The sequence below is a fragment of the Carettochelys insculpta genome, chromosome 3, assembly GCF_033958435.1.
Source record: "Carettochelys insculpta isolate YL-2023 chromosome 3, ASM3395843v1, whole genome shotgun sequence".
NCBI lineage: Eukaryota > Metazoa > Chordata > Testudines > Carettochelyidae > Carettochelys > Carettochelys insculpta.
In genome coordinates, this window is record NC_134139.1 from 186,262,559 (window position 1) to 186,270,469 (window position 7,911).

The window sequence follows — 7,911 nt, forward strand, 5'->3', positions numbered from 1 at the left end:
GTTGGCACAGTGCCTGGCTGTCTGCTGTACTGTTCTTCTGGCCTCTCTAAGTGCTTGCTGGGTACTCTGGCTCGGTGAGCATTTGTACTCCAGGAGTGCAGCGCTCTTCTTTTCAATGACTGGAGTCATCTCATCAGAGTTAGCTTCGAACCAGTCATTCGTGATTCTAGCTCTTCTTCCAAACATCGACAAGGCCGTGTTGTAAACTGTATCCCTCAGATGTTGCCATTTGGATGTCTCATCGGCACCCCCAGGGCCGCTGCGCAGATTTTCCTGGAGGGTCTCTCTGAGGGCTCACGCCCGGAGAGGTACTCCGGCATCGCTGAACTCTAAACATAAGTCAACAGTATTCCTTCCCTGTGCTCTCATTTTCTCATCTGTAAAATAAGCAAATAAGTAAAATAAGACTTGGGATATATTTTTATTGTTTATGTCTCACTCACATTGTTATTATAAGGTTTAGTTACAGTTTGTAAAGACCCACATTTGCAAAGGGATTTAGGCAATGCAATACCTAACTTTTAGACCCCAGGTCACTGAGTGGAAATTACAATCCTGAGGTAGGCCCCTACTTTCCCTTTTCATGAGGAGAGTTAGGCACCTAAGAATGGGACCCAGGATACCCAGTACACTCAGGAGAGAGCTGCTCAATTAGCCAACAGAAAATATTAAAGGGGTGCGTGTGACCTAAATCACCTTGACCAAACGTAAGAACAGCCATATTGGGTCAGACCAAAGGTCCATCTAGCTCAGTATCTTGTCTTCTGACAGTGGCCAATCCCAGGTGACCCAAAGGAAATGAGTGCAACAGGTAATCATCAAATGATCCATAACCTGTCTCCCATTCCAAACTCCTGACAAACAGAGGCTAGGGACACCATCCCTGCTCATCCTTGTTATTAGCCATTGATGGACCCAAGCTCCATGAACTTATCTAGCTCTTTTTGAACCCTGTTGTAGTCTTGGCCTTCACAACAGCCTCTGGCAATGAGTTCTATGCTACATAGTCATCTGGATATCTACATTGAGTTGTCATGCTCACTGTCAAAGACCTAGGTGCCTGGTGATTTGTGAGTGACTACGGAGCAGGAGTTTTGAAAGTCTTGGTCCTAAATGCTGAACTTAGGTAGCTAAGTCTTTGCGGGTCTGTCCCAAAGTCTTTTGATGATGTAACATACAGTGTAAGAAAGTATTACAGTTTAAACCTCTCTAGTCTGGCACCCTTGGGTGTCAAACTGAAGACTTTGCTGGACAATGGGATGTCAATATTGTCGAGCAGCATTACTAACACTTCTACTTCATACTGGGCTCTTTGAAGACAGGGGTAAATTAGAGCTAAATAACAGCATAGAACACTGAGCACCAGGACTGGTAGCTGTAAACAAATTTTATGGAACCACAGGAAAATTGTCCACACTCATGATATGTTGATATTCAGATAACTAAACCAACCTGGATTATGGATGTTGGCCAAGAGAGTGCAAAACTAGAGAGTTTCAAATTATAGCAATGTTCTATTAAACATTTGTATTCAAGATTTTTCCTGTAAAAAGACATTCTAGTCCTGGGCACAGTCATAAAACCAGAGCAAGTAAAGAACTGTCTTTAAGAAAATGAGGGAAAGAAGGATGATGAAATCCTAGACAAGTATATGTTATTCTGATTACAATTAGGGCTGATCCAAAGCCAAATCAGGTCTGTTAAAAGTTGAAGTGCATGCTCATTGAACTGGAATGATTCCCAAGTCCACTCCCCTGCCTTCTCGGCAGTGCAAAGCATCACCCTTTACAGTTTTTTTTTTCCACCTTTTCTTTCTTTAACCTATTTGCCCCACACTCCTGAAAGGTCTTCTCAACGACTGAGCTTATAAGCCTAGGTTTAGCAGGCCAATGCTCAAACCACTGAGCTATCTCACCATCTGAGTCTTCCCATTAACTTCAATGGGCTTTAGATCAGACCCTTAATGAGAATCTAAGTGCTAGTGTCTGCCACAATTGGGGATGAATAGGAAAATCAGTTGGTTAAGCAAATTAATCAAGACGCAACATTTAAAGAATTTTGTCTGCATGATTATGCAGATTTTGACAATATCAAAGAATTTGGTAAATGAACATTTTGATGAGTTGTGTTTGTATGTTGACAAAGCAGTTCTGATTGTCATCTAAAGCGTTCTCTAAATAAAAAGAATTGTTTTATCTCCTGCCAAGCATTCAATGTAGCAAGAAAAAAAAAGGGGTTGTGCTGGAAATGTGTTGAAATTGCTCATTGTATAAAATGATGGAAAATATTAGAGCCAGTAACTGTGAGATTATAGAGAAGACAGTGAATTCTTGTGTTTATATTAGTTTTAGTGAATCTCAAAAGGTGCAGTTTTTCAGGTCATGTCTTTGTTTATTCCTGTATCTTCACCTCTCTCTGTCACATCAGCTTCTGGATGCCCAGCCACTACTATGCCACCTAAAAGCAATAAGGCAAATCTTTAAAAAAAGACAAAAAACAAAAAAAAATTCTGATAGACTTTAGCTACACTAGTGAGTTTTGTCAACAAATTCAGGGTTTTATCCAACAAAACTGGTGGAGCATCCACATACAAAATGAGTTTTGTTGACAGTATGTTGACAAAAGTTGACACTTTTGCCAACAATCTTCTGCTTCTGCCAGATGAAGAAGAGTGTCTTTGTCAACAGAGTCTGTCAACAAAAATGCTGTGTGGATGCTGTGGGGAGAGGGGTGGCATTCTATCAACAGACAGGGCTTCCAGTTCATCCCTGTTTGCTGAGCTTCCAGACCTCCATTCTCTGGAGACAGGGCCAGGCAGTCTGGCCACTCTTTGTCAACATGGTAGATCGCTCTTTCAATCTGCTTTAGTGTATGGCTGCACTCTGTTGACAGATATTTTGTTGGGTAATCTCTTCTGACTGAAACATCTGTCAGCAGACACTTCTGGTGTAGCTGTAGCCATAAAGAACACATAAATGCTCTGAATTCTTAATTTTTAAAAAAATATTAGTTTCAAATATTTATTGTAATTTCTCTCCTCCCCTATTTATTTGTAAGGGTCTTTCCAGTAGTCAGTTTTACCCTCAGAAACAGGGAAGAGGGACCATTACATTGACAATAAGTAATAGTCTCAGAGGGATAGCTGCATTAGTCTGTAGCCTCACAAAAAAACAAGCGGTCTTTCAGGTGCTACAGGAGTGCTTGTTTTGCTGGGCTTCTTCTTTTTTTTTGTGATTGATTATATATAAAGTAATGTCAAATGCACAGGGGGAAAAAAACAAATAAATAGAAAAATACAGGTTGAACGTCCATAATCTGAACTTCCCTAGTCTGGCAACGCCAGTGGTCCAACATGGTCAGCGACCCAATAGGAGCACTCAGGGGGACAAACCAGTTAGCTGGGGCCAGGAATATTGTTGAACTAGGGGGCAGGTGAAAGCAGAGCCCTGGGGGGCTGGGAGAAAGAAGAACCCTTGACAACAATTGAGCCCTGGGAGCCCACAGCAGCAGCAGAGCTTCTGGGGCTGCTATGGCAAAGCTGAGCCTGCAACAGTCAGATGACAGCAGAGACCCCACACTTTGGGAAAAAATGGAGCAGCAGGGCAGCCAGGAGAAAGCAGTGTTTCCAGCAGCAGCAGAGACCTTGAGTCAGCACTGACCTCCCCTGGTCTGGCAAATTCCCTGGTTTGGAATTTGTCAGGTCCTCGTAGCGCCAAACCAGGGTGGTTCCACCTATACATATTTTTTTCAGTTATATTAATATCAGGATTTACTTGCAGAAACAGCATGTTTTTTAAGAGTGACTAATGCATTCTAACTGCCTCAATTCTGACACCTTCTAGTCCTCTTCTGACTTATGTAGTGCATTTCCTATCTTGTTGAATCCCCTCTCCTGTCTTTCACCCTGTTTTTGCAGAATGCTACTCCCACACTTCACCTCTCCTTCTGACCACATCTCAGCTATCTTTCAGTTCTTTCAGTGCGTTATGTTCTTCGTTGCATATAAAGTCCAAATGTATACATTTCATCTTCAAGGAAATGCCACACCAGCCTAGATACTTGTCTGTTTTTCACCTCAACCTTTTGCTTTGTTAAAGTTTAAAGCAAGTCTCTATCCTAACAGCAATTACTGTAGTTTAGGTATGCTAATAAAAGGAAATTGGACGTGTGACTTGTAGTGCGTATGCTTCTATTTGTTGTTTAAAATACTCTTTAATGTGTACATAAAATGACCAGACCATTTCAACTATTACCATAGACTTAAATGACAATGGCACTGAAGCCTCTTAGATCTCAAACAGTCCATCTTAAATTAGTCTGATTTGCAGTATATAGTATGATTTAACATGAATGTGTATTGCAGTCTGGTGCATTGTAATTACCTTTTGTCAAGACGATGTTAACATCTTATGATATAGCAGTTATAATTTTATTACAGGCATCCCAGGCATTCTAATCATGGGGCTGGATCCTACTGTGCTTGGTGCTGAACAAACAGAATGAAAACACACTCCCTGTCCCAAATAACCAAAATCTAAGTGTAAGCTATGATGAATACATGCTGATGGTGGAGTATGAGGAAACAATATGAGAATCTTATTCAGCATGACAGCCAGTGATTCCATTATACTTATGTCCCTAAGTGTGGTGAGGCATTTTTGTGGGCCACTATGTAGCAAAGGAAAGTTTTAAGAGGAGCAAGGATTTGAAGGAGAACAAAGTAGTTTTTTTTGGCTGCTTATGGAATGCTCTTTCCATGTGTGAGGAGCAGCATATATTTGCTTGGCTGTTTAATGACAATAGACGCTTTATTAACACAATATGATACCAAAATAAGTGTATGTGGTGCCGTAATTGTATATGGTGCTTTTTACGGAGTAAATTCTGACAAATGTTTCACTATGTAACTTGAATATAGCATACAAGTTATAGCATGCTCAAATTCTATGGTGATGGATGCCAACATAAGAAACTGGTATATGAATGATTAGGAAATTTAGCAGTGAAGAAGGAGAAACGTAATGCATAAATAAGTTTATGGCTCATAAAATATCACGTTAGCTCCTAGCTTACCAATGTGCATTCATCTTTATTTTATTATACCTTTTTATAAATCCATGTATTTATCTGTATTGCAGTGCACACAGCAGTAAACTTTAGTTCTTTGCAAGGTGTGCACTTTTTGCCTTATGCAGCAATAGCATCTTGGTAAATAGGGCAGTTCTAGCTTTCCTACTTTCTTCCTCTATGCAAGCCCTTCAGGTATATGATTAGAATATTCTAAATGCAGAGAACACCCATGCAAATAATACCCAAATTTGGAGGGAAGAGCCAACACCATGACTGAGAGGTTTTTTGTTATGTTTGTTTTACCTATGGTAAGTTACTTGGTCCTGCTGAAAAATCCTTTGTGATTACTGCTTTATTTTGCTGAATCACCACACCAGTTTAATGGCATTAGACTTCATCTTCAAGCATTAACGCACAGGAACACAAGGAAGAGCTAGTCAAAATTTTCTGTCCCAGTAATTTTTCATTGCAGAATAATTTCTCAAATAAATGGAAATTCTTACAAAAACGTTTAAAAAACAGGTTTTCAGCAAAGAAAATATTTTCAGCAAAAATTTTCATAAGAAATATACAACACAACACATGGGACTTGACTGTTCTCACATCAGCTGTAAAATGATGCTGCACAAAAAGAGAATCAGGCTGTTAATCTACATTGTCGCAAAAGGTTGAAATGAAGGATGACAAAAAAATGTATGCCAATCTGCATCCACTTGTGACTCAAGAATGTTTTCTTCTAGCTGGCAATCATGATATGTCAGATGCAATCATATGCCACTGTGATCATCTACCAGTTCATTTCATTTGCTAAACAATGCTATTATGCTGACAACATGTGACTTCATATGGATGTTTCCAGTGACATCCAAATCCATGGACTCATAAGCTGTGTCTACACGTGCACGCTACTTCAAAGTAGCGGCACTAACTTTGAAATAGCGCCCGTAGCGGCTACACGCATCGGGCGCTATTTCGAAGTTAACTTCGACGTTAGGCGGCGAGACGTCGAAGTCACTAACCTCATGAGGGGATCGGAATAGCGCCCTACTCAGACGTTGAACGTCGAAGTAGGGACCATGTAGACGATCCGCGTCCCGCAACGTCGAAATTGCCGGGTCCTCCATGGTGGCCATCAGCTGGGGGGTTGAGAGACGCTCTCTCCAGCCCCTCAGCTCACTGGTGGCCACGTGGAGCGGCCCCTTAAAGGTCCCCTCCCCCTCCCTTCCTCTGCAGGAACCTGAGGGAACGTGCAGGCTGCAGCCTGCACACACGGCCAGCCTGCACCACCCTCAGCCCCACAGAGCTGCAATGGCTGCCCGGCAGCCCCCCCAGCGCCCCCAGGGGACCCCCCCCAAGGGGAGCCAGGGCAGCCAGCCCAGCCAGAAGGGCAGCCAGGCTGGGAAGTGGCAGTGGGGCCCCTCCTGGATGGAGGCCGAGCTGTGGGACCTGCTGGGGCTCTGGAGCGAGGAGGAGGTGCTCCAGGTAATGGGGAGCAAGAGGCGGAACGCGGATGCGTTCGCTCGGCTGGCCGACGGCCTGGCTGCCAGGATCACCCTGCCCGCACTCCTGACCATGTCAGGAGTAAGGTCAAGGAGCTGCGGCAGGGTTACTCCTGGGCCCGGGATGCGGCCAACCGATCTGGGGCCGCCCCCATCACTTGCCCCTTTTACAGGGAGCTCAGGGACATCCTGGGCTCCCGGCACACCTCCTCCCCTCCGGCCACCCTTGACACCTCGGCTGATGAGCCCCAGCAGGCCCTGCAGACGGAGTCTGCCCCGGAGGCAAGCCCCGCACCCTGGGCCCCCCCCCCAGAGGCCACCCCCAGGACATCGCGGCAGGAGGAGGAGGAGGAGGAGGAGGGGGGCTCCTCCTCTGCAGAATCCAGCCTGCAGATCCTCCTTCTGCCATCCCGGAGCAGCAGCAGGGCCTCCACCCCACGGGGATCTCCGGACCGTGGGAGCGGACCGACAGGTAGGTACCCTCCTCTGGTGGACACCCCTGGGCTTGAGGGCCGGGCGTAAGAGATATGTGTCCAGGGCCCCCAACATGCTCACATGGCCATGGCCCCAAGGACACCAGGGCCAGGGCCCTCACAGCACTGCATCCATCAGCCCCTGCCCCCCCGCACCCCTCATGACAGTGCCATGCCCCATCCCCGGGCCAGGGGGGAGCGGAACCTCAAGGGGCCCCCGGGAGGAGGGGGTGGGACACCCCACAGCAGCAGCATGTGATGGAGTAGGGGGAGTGCCAAAGGGAGACTCAGGCTACATATGAGCAACAAGAGCCGAATAGCTCCCAGGGGCAAAGGAGGATCCTGGGGCTACAGCTGGCAGGTGACACCTCTGCCCTGAACAAAGAGGAGGGAAGAGCCGAGCTGGCTTGGACTTGGGGGGCGAGGGCGGGGCCCACAGGTAGAGGCTAGGGGAAGGGAGAGCTGGAAGGCAGCCAGCCTGAGGAGGGGGAAAGCTGCATCCCCGAGGGGCACCCCTTGGGGTCTTCTCCCCACGACGGGTTGGAAGGACTGTCTCTTCCGACAGCTGGTGCTGTCACTCCTGGCACAAACTGGGCATCTGTGGCCTAAGAAAGCTCTCCTGCTCTCAGACCCTGCGGGGTGAAGTGAGAGTCGCTCCCACCAGGGGACGGGGTGCAGGGCAGGGGGACCCCTGAACCCCATCCATCACAGCAGCATCTCCCGGGGACGGGGATGAGGAACCTGCAGCACAGGGCTGGAGGCACAAAGGCCACATCTCGGGGCCCACACTAACGCCTGTCTCCATTCTTCTTCCCCCCCTCCTCTCCTGTGTCCTGCACCTGCACCATCAGAAGGACCGGAAGAGAGCG